The 16,191-nt window shown below is 40.7% G+C and overlaps 1 long non-coding RNA gene across 1 annotated transcript in view; it reads left to right on the forward strand.

Moving 5' to 3' along the window:
• The window catches only part of LOC132824254 (uncharacterized), a 427,072-nt gene that overhangs the window by 383,845 nt on the left and 27,036 nt on the right, over positions 1-16,191 (forward strand). The window lies entirely within an intron of this gene.

Genomic DNA, 16,191 nt, shown 5'->3' on the forward strand with positions numbered 1-16,191 from the left:
TATTCAGCTAACCTACTATAACGCAGCATGTTTATGACAAAGATCACTTTTAATCAGTGGTGCATCATGAAGTTCATTAAATTTGACTGCTAAAATTTAAAACAATTTTTTTTTAAAATTCACACTAAAGTATTAAACCGAGCATGAGAAGCTCATTGGTCTGGGATCTTGGTGAGTAATTCATGAAGCATGACCATGCCAATATTATTGCTTTGGGTTCACAGTATAATTGCTTTCTGTTCTCAGTCTGGATTATAGTCAAGTCCCATTACTACTTGGAAGAAGTGCTAAGAGTGACAACATATACTCTGGGTGGAAGACTTCTAATCGAGTTGAAGGAAGAGTGCAAGACTCAATGGGGGAACCCAGCACATCAATGCAAAAGACATGGCAGAAGCATTTGCAACAGTCTGCGACCAGAGGTTGATCCATCTCAGCCACCTCATGGGGGCCCCATTATTACAGATGCCAATCCTTGACCAATTCAATTCACTCCGCATGATACCAAAGAATACTGAAGGCATTGTATGTGACAAAAATTGTTGACCCTACCTACATTCTGGTAATAGTACAGATGACTTATGGTCCAAAACTAGCCAAGCTGTACAATGACAACAGTGATATCTACCTAGCAATTCGGAAAAATGGCGAGGTATGTCCTGTTCACAAAAAGCAGGACAAATCCAACTTGGCCAATCATTCATTCTACTCTCAATCAACAGCAAAGTGATGGAAAGTGTAATTGAGAGTGAAGCAGCACTTATGTCGCAGTTTTCACTCACGCTTAATGGCACTTATTCATTTGCTCAGTTTAGGTTCTGCCAGTGTCTCTCAGCTCCAGGTCTCATTCCAATCTTGGTCCAAACACCAAAGGATTGCGGAACTCAAGGTGAAGTAACAATGACTGCCATTGGATAAAGGCTGTACCTGATTGAATTTGGCATCAAGGAGCTACAGAAAAAATGGTCAATGGGAGTCAGGAGTAAACTTCTTGACTGCTGGATTCAGCACAAAGGAAGATTGTTCAGGTTGCTGAGGGTCAATCATCTCTGTGTCAGGAGGTCACTGCAGAAGTTCATCAGGGTAAGGTCTTTGGCCAAATCATCTTCAGTTGTTTCAGCAGTGACCTTGTCTCCATTTTAAAGTCAGAAATGGGGCTGTCTCTGAAGATTACAGAATGTTCACTGTCATTTATGTCTTTTTGTATCCTAAAGCAGTCTGTATCCATATGCAGCAAGACCTGGGCAGCATTCAAGCTCAGATTGATCAGTACCAAGTAACATTCATGTCACACAAGTGTCAAACAATAGCCATTTCCAACTGAAGAGATTGCAGAACTCTGAGGCCTGGAGGGATCTGAGTATTCTGGTGTATGAATCACAAAGTTTGTATACATGTGCTTAGAAAGGCAAATGAATTGATTGCAATGATTGCAATGTGAATGGAAAATATAAAAGTAGGGATGTTTTGCTGCAGTACTTTGGTGAGACCCCCATCTAGACCAGTGTGTACAGGATAAGCATAATTGCATCAGAAACAGTTCAGAGAAAGTTCACTTGACTGATTCCTTATGGGGAACAGTTGGGCAGGCTGGGTCGGTATGTATCCATTGGAAGTTAGAAGAATAAGAGATGATCTTCCAAAAACATGTATGATCCTGAGAGGACTTGACAAGGTGGGTGCTGAATGGATCTCTCCTTCCATGGGAGAACTAGGGAGCATAGTTTAAAAACATAGTTTAAGGAGTAGCTGAGAAGATTTTTTTTCTCCCTCAGAGGGTTATGCGTCTGTGGAATAAGCTTCTCCTCAGTGTGGTGGAGGCAGAGGCAGAAAGATTTTTGACATACATGGGATTCATAGGGAATTGAGGCCATAATCAAATCAACCAATGATCTGAATGAATTGTGGGGAGGGGGTGGGAAGCTTAACAGGCTGCACAGCTCCCTGTTGTTCCTGAATTGAATGTTTGTGTTTGTATATCCCTTCAATCAACCATGTCAGAGTGGGGGGAGTTGGGGTTAACTATTGATCAAAGATGGAATTAGACTAGCCATATGAATACCATGGCCAAGTGGGTAAGTCAGAGGCTGAGAATTCTGAGACGAATTCATCCCTTGTCTCCCCATTAACCATCCATCATGTACAAGGCACAAGTCAGAAGTGTGACCAAATACTTTTCAATTGCCTAGATGAGGCAGCTCCAACAAAAACACTCAAGAATCTCAACACCATCCTGGACACAGAAGTCTGATGGGCACTCCACCCAGCAACTTTAACATTAACACCAACACAGAGTTACAGAGCTGTACAGCAGGGAAACAGACCCACAAGCCCAACTCATCCACGCTGACCAGATATCCTAAACTGAGCTATTCGCATTTGCCAGCATTTCGCCCATTTCCCTCAAAACCCTTTGTATTCATGTACCCACCCAGATGTCTTTTAAATGTTGTAATTGTATCCATCTCCACCACCTCCTCCGGCAATTCTTTGCATACATGTACTGCCCTCTGTGTGAAAAGGTGTTCCTCAGGTTCTTTTTAAATCTTTACCCTCTTACCTTAAACCTATGCCTTCTAGTTTTGGACTCCCACACATAGGGAAAAAAGACATTGGGTATCCACCCTATCCATGCCCCTTATCATTTTATAAACCTCTATCAGGTCATCCCTTAGTCTCCCACACTCCAAGGAAAACAGCCCCAGCCTAGTTGACACCCAAGTTGATAGAGTTGTTAAGAAGGCATATGGTGTGTTCGCTTTCATTAGCGTGGGATTGAGTTTAAGAGGTTATGCTGCAGCTTTGTAAGACCCTTGTTAGACCACATTTGGAATATTGCATTTAGTTCTGGTCACCTCATTTTAGGAAGGACGTGAAAGCTTTAGAGAGGGTGCAGAGCAGATTTACCAGGATGGTGCCTGGACTGGAGGGAATGCCTTATGAAGAAAGGTTGAGCGACGTAGGGCTTTTCTCATTGCAGCGAAGAAGGATGAGAGGTGACTTGACAGAGGTGTTCAAGATGATAGAGGCACAGATAGAGTGGATAGCCAGAGACTTTTTCCCAGGGTGAAAATGGCTGTCATGATGGGGCATCATTTTCAGGTGATTGGAGAAAGGTTTAAGGGAGATGTCAGAGGTAGGTTCTTTACATAGACAGTCGTGGGTGTGTGGAATGCATTGCCAGAAGTGGTAGTAGAGTCAGATACATGGTGGACATTTACGCAACCTTTGGATATGCACATGGATGATAGTAAAATATAGAGTATGTCGGTTTGTTTGATTTTAGAGTAGGATAAAATGTCGGCACAACATCAAGGGGAGAAGGGCTTTTGCTCGAAATGTCGATTTTCCTGCTCCTCGGATGCTGCCTGAGCTGCTGTGCTTTTCTAGCACCACTCTAATCTAGACTCTAGTTTCCAGCATCTGCAGTCCTCACTTTTGCACATTAAGGGGTGAAGGGCCTGTTCTGTTCTATGTTCTATGCTTTATTCAGCCTCTCTCTGAAACTCAAACCCTCAATCCCTTGTAAATCTTTTCTGAACTCTTTCAAGTTAAACAACACCTTTTCTAAAGCATAGAGACCGGAAATGAACACAGTATTCTAAAAGTGGTCTTGCCAGTGTCCTGCACAGCCACAACGTGACCTCCCAATTCCATAATCAATGCACCAATGAAGGCAAGCGTACCAATTGCCTTCTTCACCACACTGCCAACCGGCAACTCCAGGAATATTGCACCTGCACCCCTCGGTCTCTTTGTTTGACTACACTCCCAAGGGCCCTGTCATTAACTGTGTAAGTCCTGTCCCAGTTTGCCATACCAAAATGCAACACCTGACATTTATTTAAATTAAAGTCCATCTGACACTCCTTGGTCCATTAGCCCCTTTATCAAGGTCCTGTTATACACCACCAATGCACATTGGCAGCGGTGTGTAGCATTTACATGATGCACTGCAGTAAACTACCAATCTTCCTTTGACAGCATGTTCCAAACGAAGGACCACTATCACCTCAACGTACAAGAGCAGTAGGTGAATGGGAACATTACCATCCTCAAGTTGCCTTCTAAATCATGAATTAAGAGAAAGTGAGGACTACAGATGCTGGCCAAAATATCCACTCTCCTGTTCCTTGGATGCTGCCTAGCCAGCTGTGCTTTTCCAGCACCACACTTTTTGAAGTCATGAATTAACTTGATTAAGATGTTTTGCCATCCTTTCACTATTGTAGCATCAAGATCCCAGAACTCTGGTCCCAGCAACACTCTAAGTGTATTTCCATAAAGCAGACTACAGTGGTTCAAGAGAAAAACTCACCATCATCTTCTCTAGCACATTAGGCGCGGGCAATAAATACAGGTTTGTTCTGAAGCCTGATTATGTTCCATTTACAACTAAGTATGACATAAACACGGTTATGGAATGATATACATCTGCAGTGCACAGCAAAGTGGAATGTCAGATGGCTCTGATGTGACAGTCAGATCACAGGTGAGGTTCCCCAATTTGTAACAGTTTCAGACGAAGTACCCCAATTGTAAAATTCCTCAGTGAGGAGGAATGAACCAGCTCCTCTGGGTTGGTCATCCATTCCCTCAGCTGGTTTCAACGATGTTAACTATTTTAAAAATTCCTTTCCTTCCTCCCAGATCTACACAAACTTATGTTTTTTAAAAAAAAGCTTAATTTAACCAGCCTTTGATGAACAAAAAGAGTGAGTTTATTAAATACTACATCTGAAAAGAAATAGCAACATAACACACATACACAGAGAGTAGAAATAAAAGGTGAGCCCGAAAAGGTAGAACTAAAAAAAGCATAAACAGTCTTTGAATTGCTTATGAAGAGCACATACGATGATTGCCGCCATTACTGGATGACATCGTAGTGTTGACATTGGTAGCTTTGCAGTCAATTTCAAGATTCTTGCTTTTGCAGGTTGGCAGAAATTATGTTGTTCAGATTCTTTTCCAGCATTGAAAATTTACAGTTCTTTCCCTTTGTTACCTGCAGTACTAGGGTGTTGAAAGTGACTGTTCTCAAAACTGTGATCCTCACAGTTATCTTGTCCACACACTTCGCCATCTGGCCAAAAACAGACACAGGCTAGTGTCGCAGTCAGTTCTTTTGTATACTTCATTTGTATATTTCTGGAGGGGAAAACAGATGTATGAAAAGAAGTGGCTTTCTGCTGAAAGAATATGGCAGTCTTCCCCATTGTTATCTCTTCCCAGAAAATCTCTCCGTTTTCAGTTCCCTGCCACTTTCCAGGTGCAATATTCGATGGGCTTAACGCAAGACTTTGTTTGACAGCCCCTCTATTTACATCTACATTTTCTTTGCCTAAAATGTGGTTTTCAGAATTAAAAGTAAAAAAAAACTATCTATTAATATTTTGGAGCTCTGATCCATCATCCTAACAGTGTTAATTAATGAATCAAAGAATCACAGAATTATTATAGTGGAGAGTAAGGCTATTCAGTTTGTCTAAAATACAGCAGCCTTCTGAATGAGCATTTCACTTAAAGCCATTTTCTTCGCTTTTCTCAGTAACCCAGCACATTTCTTCCTTTTCAGGTAACAGCTGCATTCCCTTTACTTCAATGAATCATTTACCTGTTAAGTAATGTTGGATCCATGCTGATTTTATTTTGTACTTTACTGTAGGATTCATAAAACCTGAAAGCTTTTGCTTTGATCATTTCTAAAGTTACTTGACCTCTCTGGAGATCACAACATAACCAATATAAAAGCAGCAACTTCCTTTCTTATTAACCTTCAGTTGGAATGAAAAACATTAAATAAGGTGCAGGGTGACTCGATCAAGAATTTTTCACCACTGCATGATCGGTCTATTTTTATTGTCACTGGTAATCAGCAGGACAAAATGTAGTTTAATTTCAGCTTTGTAGTAAATGTTTTAATGAGAGTACTACTGGAACTCTTTCAATGAGATGATCCTACTTGGCTTTTTGGATGAAACAATTTATGTTTTAACAGAACCACAAGTTGACGTTTTTTTTTAGATTTTTTTGGTTGGCTTCCTGACAATAAAAGAGCCCAAATTATGAAAAGCACATTTCTGACAGAAATACAGAGGCATAGAAATCAATGTTCTTTTATTCTTTTTTGGTCTTTGGCTAGGTGCTAATCTTGAATTGCAAAGTTGCGTAGGACAATTTGAGTGTTAACCGAACTGGTGAGATACTGAACACACTAAATGGTTTGTGTTTGCATACTGCCAAATGGCTGATATAAATATCTATGTCATTCAAAACTGGAACATAGGAGGAGGTGGTGAGTTTTCTTTCCAGTTGAAGTGAAACTTGCAAAACCTAACCTTGAAATATAAATAATCCAGTTGTAACAGCTGCCAGCTGTTGTGAGATAGAAAGTCATGGAACCTTGCCCCACTCCAGAAACTGACACTTCAGTCCTGTGCAGCCTGTACTCCAAGTCGGTTTAGACATAAATTTCTGAGATGGATATAAAGCGTCTGAGCTGATATTTCAAGAGGAACGGAAGTATCCTACTGATGTCCTGACTTACATAGCTCCCTTGTCCAGCATTCATAAAGTCAGAAACAATAGGAACAAGAATACAATTATTTAGTCTATTCAGCCTGTCTTGCTATTCAAAAAGATCACAGCTGACCTGATTGGAGCCTTGACCTAATTTTCGTCCCTGTTCCTATGACTTGCTCATCAATCAAAGACCTGTCAATTTCCGTCTTGAATATAATTCAATAACTGAGCCTCTACTGCTCTCTTTGGAAGAGAATTCCGAAGATGCATGAGATTCTCAGATAAGAAATTTCTCCATCTTAAATGGAAGAATTTTTTTTTGTTTCAATCTTAAGTATCATTCACTAAACTGATCAAAATCCCTTTGCACCCTCTTTGCATCCTCATTAAAATTTGCTTTCCAACTTATCTCCATATCAGTCACAAATTTGGTGACATAGCTATTGACGTAGACTGTAAATACCTGAGGGCCAACATTGATTCCTGCAGCACTCCATTATTTGCACATTGCCAAAACAAAAATGACCCATTTCTCCTGTCTCAGTGGGGAGGATTTATTAGTTCCTCCTGCCACCCAAGGACATAGCAGCAAGATTGACGTTTGGCTGTCAGTTCTCAGCAATGTAATTGGCAGCAGTGGCCAGGGCCAGGTCTACAATTCATGCCAAGATTCTACATCTTATAGTGCAAGACTAGGTTGGTGTGACTTGGGGGAATATCTCACTACAACAAATGGAGGGTGTTGAGGAAAGGGGATAGGGGTCTGGATGGCGAGGCCAGTGGGGAGAAAATATCTTCACAGGCCCTTAACTGGGGTGGGATCTGGTGTGGAAAGGGACCTTTTAAAGGAGATGGTTCCAGCTTGGAGCTCAAGCGGGGTTACATTCTGGGTTTCTGTGCTGTACTACTACACCACTCACCTCCACCCCCACATCCTCCAGCACCAACACCACCATCCTCCCTGCCTCATCCTCACATTGAACCTATCTGGGAAACAGCACTTGCACAGCCACTTTAAGACATTAGCTTTGGCAAGGGAGCGCTAATCTTGGCCTAATCTACCCTATGTATCATTGTTGACAGGTTTGGGTGGGTGGGAGGTCAGCAACAACACAGCGTGGAGATTTTAAGGGCTATCCTTGCCAATGGTAGACTGTAAAATTCTGCTCTCTATGCCATGTACATTAGCCATTCTAACCATGCTAGTACATTACTCCTAACGCAAAAGCTCTTATCTTACGCTGTAATCTTTATATGGTATCTTATTGAATGCCTTTGGAAATCATCCACAGGTTCCCATTTATCCACCTTTCTCATTACATTATCAAAACTGGCTAATAAATTAGTCAAACACAGTCTCTATAATGTTTAAAAAAAATTCATTTTGACTCTGCTAGATTGTGTTATGATTTTCAAAATGGCCTATAACTATTTCCTTTACAGCATGTTCCAACATTTTAGATGACAGATGTTAGATTAATTGGCCTACGGTTTCCTGCTTTTTGTGTCCCTCCATTTTAGAATGGGAATATTACATTGGCGCTTTCCAATTGACAGGGTCACTTTCAAAATCTGGGAAGTTTTGGAAGATTACAAGCAATGGTGTCTCCTCAGCCATTTCATTGAAGGCCACTAGAATACAGGCCTTCCAATCCAGAGAACCTGTCAGCCTTTATTTCCACGAGTTTTCCACATTCTTATTTTCTAGTGATCATGACTAGAGACATAGTCATAAAAATGTACAGCACGGAAATAGACCCTTCAGTCCAACTCATCCATGTCAACCAGATATCCTAACCTAATCTAGTCCCATTTACCAGTACTTGGTCCATATCCCTTTAAATTCTTCCTATTCATACACCCATCCACATGCTTTTTAAATGCTGTAATTGTACCAGCCTCCACCATTTCCTCTGGCAGCTCATTCTATATACACACCGCCTTCTGTGTGAAATTGTTGCCCCTTAGGTCCCTTTATATCTTTCCCCTCTCACCTTATACCTACGCCCTCTAGTTCTGGACTCCCCACCCTGGGGAAAAGGCCTTGTCTATTTATCCTATCCATGCCTCTTAAGATTTTAGAAATCTTTATTGTTTATTCAGCCTCTCCCTATAGCTCAAATTCTCCAACACTGGAAACATCCTTGTAAATCTTTTCTGAACTCTTTCAAACTTCACAGCATCCTTCCGATAGGAAGGAGACCAGAACTGCACGCAGTATTCCAAAAGTGACCCAATCAATGTCCTATACAGCTGCAACATGATGTCTCAATCTGTATACTCAAAGCTCTGACCAATAAAGGAAACCATACCAAATGCCTTCTTCACTATCCTATCTACCTGTAACTCCACTTTCAAGAAACTATGAACCTACACTCGTCTCTTTGTTCAGCAACAGTCCCCAGAACCTTACCCTTAAGTGTATAAATCCTGCTGTGATTTGCTTTTCCAAAATGCAACACCTTACATTCATCGAAATTAAATTCCACCTGCCACTCCTCAGCCCATTGGACCATCTGATAAAGATCCCATTGTACCCTGAGATAACCTTCTTTGCTGTTGACTACACCTCCAATTTTGGTGTCATCTGCAAACCTACTAACTATACCTCCTATACTCACATCCAAATCATTTATGTAAGTGACAAAAAGCAGTAGGCCCAGCACTGATCATTGTGGCACATCACTAGTCACAGGACTCCAGTCTGAAAAGCAACCCTACAACACCACCCCTGTCTTCTACCTTCGAGCCAGTTCTGTATCTAAATGGCTAGTTCTCCCTGTATTCCATGAGATCTAACCTTGCTAACCAGTCTCCCATGAAGAACTTTATCGAACGCCTTCCTGAAGTCCATATAGATTTTGTCTACAGGTCTGCCTTCATCAATACTCTTTGAATTTTTTGGAGAAGTAACAATCAAGTTTGTGAGACATGATTTCCCATGCACAAAGCCATGCTGACTATCCCTAATCAGTCCTTGCCTTTCCAAATCCATGTAAATTCTGTCACTCAGGATTCCCTCCAACAACTTCCCACCACCGAAGCCATGCTCACCAGTCTATAGTATATTAAATTCATCCCTCCCTTTTCCCCAGCTTTTCTATGATTCTTGAGATGCTTTTAGTGTTTTCTACTGTGAAGACAGATGCCAAATATGTGTTCATTGTTTCTGGCTTTTTTTTTGTTTCCCTTTATTAAATATCCAGTCACACCATCTAATACTTATTTCAGCCTATGAAAGATTCTATTGTCTGTTTTTATGTTTCTTGTTCATTTTCTCTCACACTTCAATTTGTTCTTCTGTGTTTTTCATCAACTTTTCCAGTTTTGGTGTGCTATTGACTAAAGGAACAACACATAATATGGACCAACCGCAATATATATACAGTCTAGCAATAAGCATGGCAGCAGCAGATTGCATAATGGATATCCTCATTTAATTTTTCCCAGTTTAGTCACAGAGTCATAGAGATGTAAAGCACAGAAACAGACCCTTCGGTCCAACTCATCCATGTCAACCAGATAGCTTACTGGGTCCACATTGGTGGAACGTCTTCCATTCTGCAACCTGTAGTATATGCCCATGTTCACCATGGCCTGAAGTTTGCAGAGGAAGCTGTTACCCACCAAGCCTCAGGCCACCTGCCAGTGATGCTGCCCACGAACAGCAGTACCATAGTTGGCCACCAGACAGCATCTCCTCAAAGCCTATAGCTCTCATCCCTGCCAACCGCCATCTCCTCTGGCACATACCTGGGCACGCCAGAGCCAATTGCCCCTGCTGGCTGCAGAGCTGTGCCTTGCCTTAACACCTAGCTGCCAGGCACCAGCTATGACCAAGCTTGGCAGCAATATCCTCTGCCTCCCCACCAAGTGGAACAGCTGGAATGTCACTCTTGCTGATGGAACAATGCAGGGAGCTACCAAACTCCACCTAGCCCAGGGCATCTCTGGCCAATCCACCCTCCAAGATGAGGGGATGAAGCCACAATCAGGAGGAGCAAGCCCACCAAGCAGAGACTTAACTGGGGACTGAATGCAATAGTAGCAGCAAAATGACTACAGAACATACCCCCTCCCCAAGAAGATGCCATCAGGCTCAGGCCACCTACAGCCAAAAACAAGCAATGCCCTCAGTAGGGGACCTGGAGCTGATGCATAAAGACCTCCTGACCCTGGGCCATGCCCTGACAGTCTCCATTCTCAGAGGATCCACTAAAAGAGGTACTGCACATAGCAAGTAATATTTCCTTTCATATTTTAAAGTTTATTTTGTTTTAGTAGTTATTTCATTTACCAATGGAGGAATTTAGCTATTAAAGTAAATTATATTTTGACTCACAGGGAACTGATATAATGTTTTAATGTTTTTATTATGTTAAAGAGGGCTGAAGGAACGTAACACTGGTTTTAATAAATACTTCACTTAAGTCCACTTCATTTGAAGTTACGATTTTCAGAAATTTAGCTGAAATCTTTAGTGATGAATTTTTATATATAGTTCTACATAGTTATCTGTAACAGCAAGCTTTGGTCTAACTTGTTGAAAAAACATATTTGAGCTTTTCGCGTAAACTGAATGCATGCTGTTCAATCTGTGGTACTCTCTGATAACACAGCAAAAGACAACGTGCTATTGAAGCGCTCCTAATTTTTCTTAAAATTATACATACCTGAAAATCATTAGAAAGGGCTTTAGACAAGAATAAAACAGTGCAGAAGTTATGTGTGCACTGGAACCCCAGAAAACAAGTCACTACAGGAACTGTGTGTTCTAGATTTGTAAATAAGTTTGAGCCACAGCTGAAAGAAGTCAGAACAGAGTTTTAAAACAGCAACCAACTCGACACCAACAGCATTTGCAAAAGACAGGGAACATGAGAAAGATAATTACCAGGTTTCCTTGGATGAATTGAAAAGTCACAAACCTCTTATCTAAATTCAACCATTTTAAACAAAAGACAGAGTTTTCTTTTATTTAGCTGCTGCAGAACCAGATAAGCTATTGGTGAAAATGAATGATTTGGAGATGCCGGTGTTGGACTGGGGTGTACAAAGTTAAAAATCACACAACACCAGGTTATAGTCCAACAGGTTTAATTGAAAGCACTAGCTTTCGGAGCGCTGCGCTCCTTCACAATTACCTGATGAAGCAGCAGTGCTCCAACAGCAAGTGCTTCCATTTAAACCTATTGGATGAGAACTCGGTGTTGTGTGATTTTTAACAGTGAAAGTGAAGATAGCCTTTGAAAATAAGGGGTTGGACAGAGTCAATACTTCAGGCATGTCTGACGAGGATGACAGCGATCCTACTAAACAATGCTGCTAAATAGTTTTAAAGTAAACATGGAATTCACCATCTGGAGCCAATGAGTTAGAGGCAACAGCCACAAAAAGCAATTGATTGGTTTGTCAGTCCTGAGCAGGGTAATGGTTGATTTTTCATTAGGTGAGCTATTTGAAAGAATAATGAAGCTAGTTATAGCTTCAGCTCCATTGATGCTTTCCAACATTACCTTTTGGAGATAAAATAAGGTCTTGACATCAATACATTGATTAAAGATAACCAAAAAAGTAGAGTCATTGCAGTCAGTCAACGACATCTGTAAATGTGGAGGTGTAGTTAACACTATTGATGCAGTAGCCAGGATACAGAAAGTAAGCAAACTGTTAGCAAATGTACTCAGTTGCACTTACTATGAAGATATCCTGTATGCAAGATCTTTGCAAGTCACACAATGCAGAAGGGTAATGGGCTTGTCTATATAAGAAAATTGTTTCCAGAGATGGAACCAGAAGCTGAAAAGAACAGAAGCAGAAAATAACTTACATCGCATGCTTGTAGCAACAACAGCAAGTGCAGTGGAAGCCTGCCTAAATCGAAGTGTGTACATAAATTTAACAGGAAGATTGACTTGGATGGAAGACAAAAAGGCTGTTCACATTGCAAATGTAATGCACTGGGTGGTCAAAGTCAAATTATTAGAAGCTTTTGCCATGATTAACATAAAATGTCTGAAGAAATTTGGCAAACATGCACTCGAGATGAAAAAATGACAGAACTCTAAAGGATATATATCTGAATTGTTGGAAGTCAGTTGTACACAGCAAAATTCACCAATCATTTGCATTGATTCATTGATGATAAAATGCAGCTGTGGCAATTCTGCATGGCAACCATCAGCATTCCATCCAGTGGACATGACTGGACCAGAAGTTCCAGGATGACAGGCATGCACAGATCTCAAGATGACTATCATTCCCAAGATCATCAAGATGTCAATTCCAACATGAGAGTCCTCAAGTCAGTCCAGGCTGAGAAAACTTTTACCCAGGAAGATTTGATGACAATAAAGGTGCAATTCTGTGAATTGACTTTCCCACAAAGTACAGTAGGTACATACAACAAAAGCAGAAGAATGAGCTGTATGAAATGGAATGCAAATCAAAACGCCAGTTGGTACAGTTCTAATATGAGTCCGCGAACAACTAGTGGCACAATCAGGGTATGTTTGGACTCAGGATGATGAAATCTTTCTCCAAAGAGATGCCTTCCCACAACTACAAGATTAGAGGAACTGAATTCACAAGAATGAAACTCTTTTCCAAGCTGCAAAGTCAGGGGAAAATGAAAATGGTGCAAAATGACATGAAAATGCAGAACAACCAAATCTGGATGAAAGATAGAAGGTCAGAGTTAGATATCCCACATAGACGTATCTAAAATGTGCAGTGAGTCTCATTCCTACCCTGTCACAACACTGAATAAAACATTAAGGAGAAATAGAAGGCAACTCAGGGAACTAAAGTATCCCAATTGTGTGTGAAACGTACACAAAAATAAGTTTTGATAATAAAGGAAAGCAACTTCATCAGGACAACAATCGACTTGGCTAACAATAGGCAAGATTCCAAAACATCCACAAGTTGAAAACATCCAAATGTGAAGCCCAAAGCTCTGGAAGGTTACACCATCATAGAATCTGAAAAGATTATCCAACTACCCGTACTTTAGGTTGAGTTTAAATTCTTTTACTTTTGTATAACTGCCTAAATGTAAGTATTTTCACACTTAGTGAACGTAGTTACTTTGTGAAAAGAAGGTATGCTAAATGAGTGCTTTCAGAGTCGTGCTGCTTTAAGTGTTTCCTACTGAATAAAGCCAAGGATCAGAATGCAATTTACATGTATTGGTCAGCAAGAAGCATGCTCAAAGGAGTTGCAGACATCATTATCTGTAACTCCAAGTTGTGGTCTAAACTGTTAAGAATCCAACCAACTCAATCCGTGTCATTTACCAATAACATAAAGAAAACACAAAATATGTTGAGTTGGCTATCTTAAGACAAAAAGACCATATGATCTGAGCTAAAATGGTGGTGTGATTATTAAATTTTCCTCAAATATACATAGAGATTATAGTAACCAACGAGGTGCTTCCATTGGTTCTAATGAATAAGCATCCAACATAGATAATTTGTTATTTGGCAAGTGCACACAAATATTAGTCTATTTGTCTACCTCTCCTTAGTCGGGTTACTAGTTCTGTTGTCATGTGGTATTTTAGAGGATGTTTAGGATGCACAGCTTTATGAAAGAGATGTGGCTACAGTCTGAGGCCTATTCAAAATAATCTTTTATTTACATTGTACTGACCATATAGGTTCTGGAGAAGCACAAGATCTAAGCTCTTACTATTTCTACACAGACTCATACAATCATGACATAGTCATTAACATAGCTTCTTTTGTTGAGAGTGTGTTGCTGGAAAAGCACAGCAGGTTAGGCAGCAGCCAAGGAGCAGGAAAATCAACATTTTGCACCCGAGCCCTTCATTAAGAAGGCTCTGGCCCGAAATGTCGATTCTCCTGTTCCTCGAATGCTGCCTGACCTGCTGTGCTTTTCCAGCAACACACTCTCAACTCTGATCTCTAGCATCTACAGACGTCACTATTTCATAGCTTCCTTTGTACCTACTCAAGGATTAGACTCATATTCTATACTGTTGTGTTCATGCCAGTTGGGGCAAAACCAAAGAACAGCTCTGTGAGAACTGAGAAGACAGGCAAGGATTCAGACGTTCAACAGAGAGAATTATGATGGTTGAAGAGTCATACTTGGTGAAGCAAACTGGTAGAGGTAGCTTGAGGATGTGGTGCATTTAGATTACCAGAAGGCATTTGACATGGTGCCACATGGTACACAAAATAAGAGCTTATGGTGGGGCTCCCACTGTAGGAGGTAACACATGAGCATTAGCTATGATTATATTGAATAACAGACAAGCCTTGAAGGCTTTAATGCCTTACTCCTGCTCCTAATTCATATGCTCCTAAGTGCGGCTGGGGGCAATCGAGGTAATAGAAATTGAATCAAATAATTCAAATTAGATGATGACCAACCACACCAACAGCTTCCATTTTATGCGGTAAATAGTTCCAAGGTGCTTCTGAGGACCATTATCAAACAAACGTTGGTTCTGAGCCACCTGAAGAAACATTAGAACACTTGACAAAAATCTAAAGAATGATTTTAAAAACTATCAGAAAGGAGGAGAGAAAGTTTGAGTGGCAAACAGGCACAGATAAAGAGACAATTTAACAGCCAATTTATGGCCATTTTGTGGTCAATAGATGTGAAGCTGGAAGAGCACCACAGGTCAGATAGCATTCGAGGAGCAGGAAAGTCAAAGTTTCGGGCCGAAATCCTTCATTGTCACCGGGAGGGAAACCCAGAAGTAAATAGAGGGAAGAGGAATGGGCTGGGGGAAGGCTAAGTGGGATGGTGATAGGTGGATGCAGGTAGTGGGGTTATTGTGTACGGTCAGTGGAAAGGGTGGAGCAGATAGTTGAGTAGGAAGATGGACAGGTAAGGTTAGGTCAGGGGGGTGAGGGGGGGTGGAGCTGAACATGGATTAAGGCTGAGGGTGGAGGGAGTTTGAAGCTGGTGAAGTCAATAATGAGGCCGTTGGCCATTTTGTAGTTCACTGGAGAATTAACTGATCTTCCTGTTTTGCTGTATAAAGAAATTTCTTGCCAAATATCCTTGCTTTATTTAAAATAAATATTTTTCTCATGTTAGAGCTGTTCAATGATTTCTGTTTTCTGGATTCTAATAGACGTTATTAGCCCTTAGTCCAAATGATGAATGACAGCTTAATAGTCAGAAAATTTCTTTATTCTAGATGAAGAGTGCAACCTAAATAATTCCAATATCCTGGACAGTCAGTTTTGAAATAGAAACTTTGCTCAGAATTAGTTGCATAATATCATTTTTGATGAGATAAAATAACAAAAGATGTTGTTGAATTCATGACATTACAACTTCAGCTTGTAGATGCAGCAAAAAGGGAAAGGAACCCATTTGGGACCCAAAAGAATAGCAATTGTCAATTGCCACTGCTGGTCAGATATTTTTAGAGCAGTTTATTAAGCACTTTAAAAACTTTTTTATTGTTAAATGGATTTCTACTGCTTACTTAATTGATGCTTTTTCTGTCTCTGAGGATGTTACTGCTTGACTGATAGTTTCTAGCACAGTGGCTGATGATTTACGAGTTGCTGACAAGAGAAATCCTGCCACCAATGGAACAAATGTGTCACGATCTGACTGCTCCCCACCCCCGGTTTATACACAAAAGCAAACAGAAAGTTTCAGTCAATTTCG

The sequence above is a fragment of the Hemiscyllium ocellatum genome, chromosome 18, assembly GCF_020745735.1.
Source record: "Hemiscyllium ocellatum isolate sHemOce1 chromosome 18, sHemOce1.pat.X.cur, whole genome shotgun sequence".
Lineage (NCBI taxonomy): Eukaryota > Metazoa > Chordata > Chondrichthyes > Orectolobiformes > Hemiscylliidae > Hemiscyllium > Hemiscyllium ocellatum.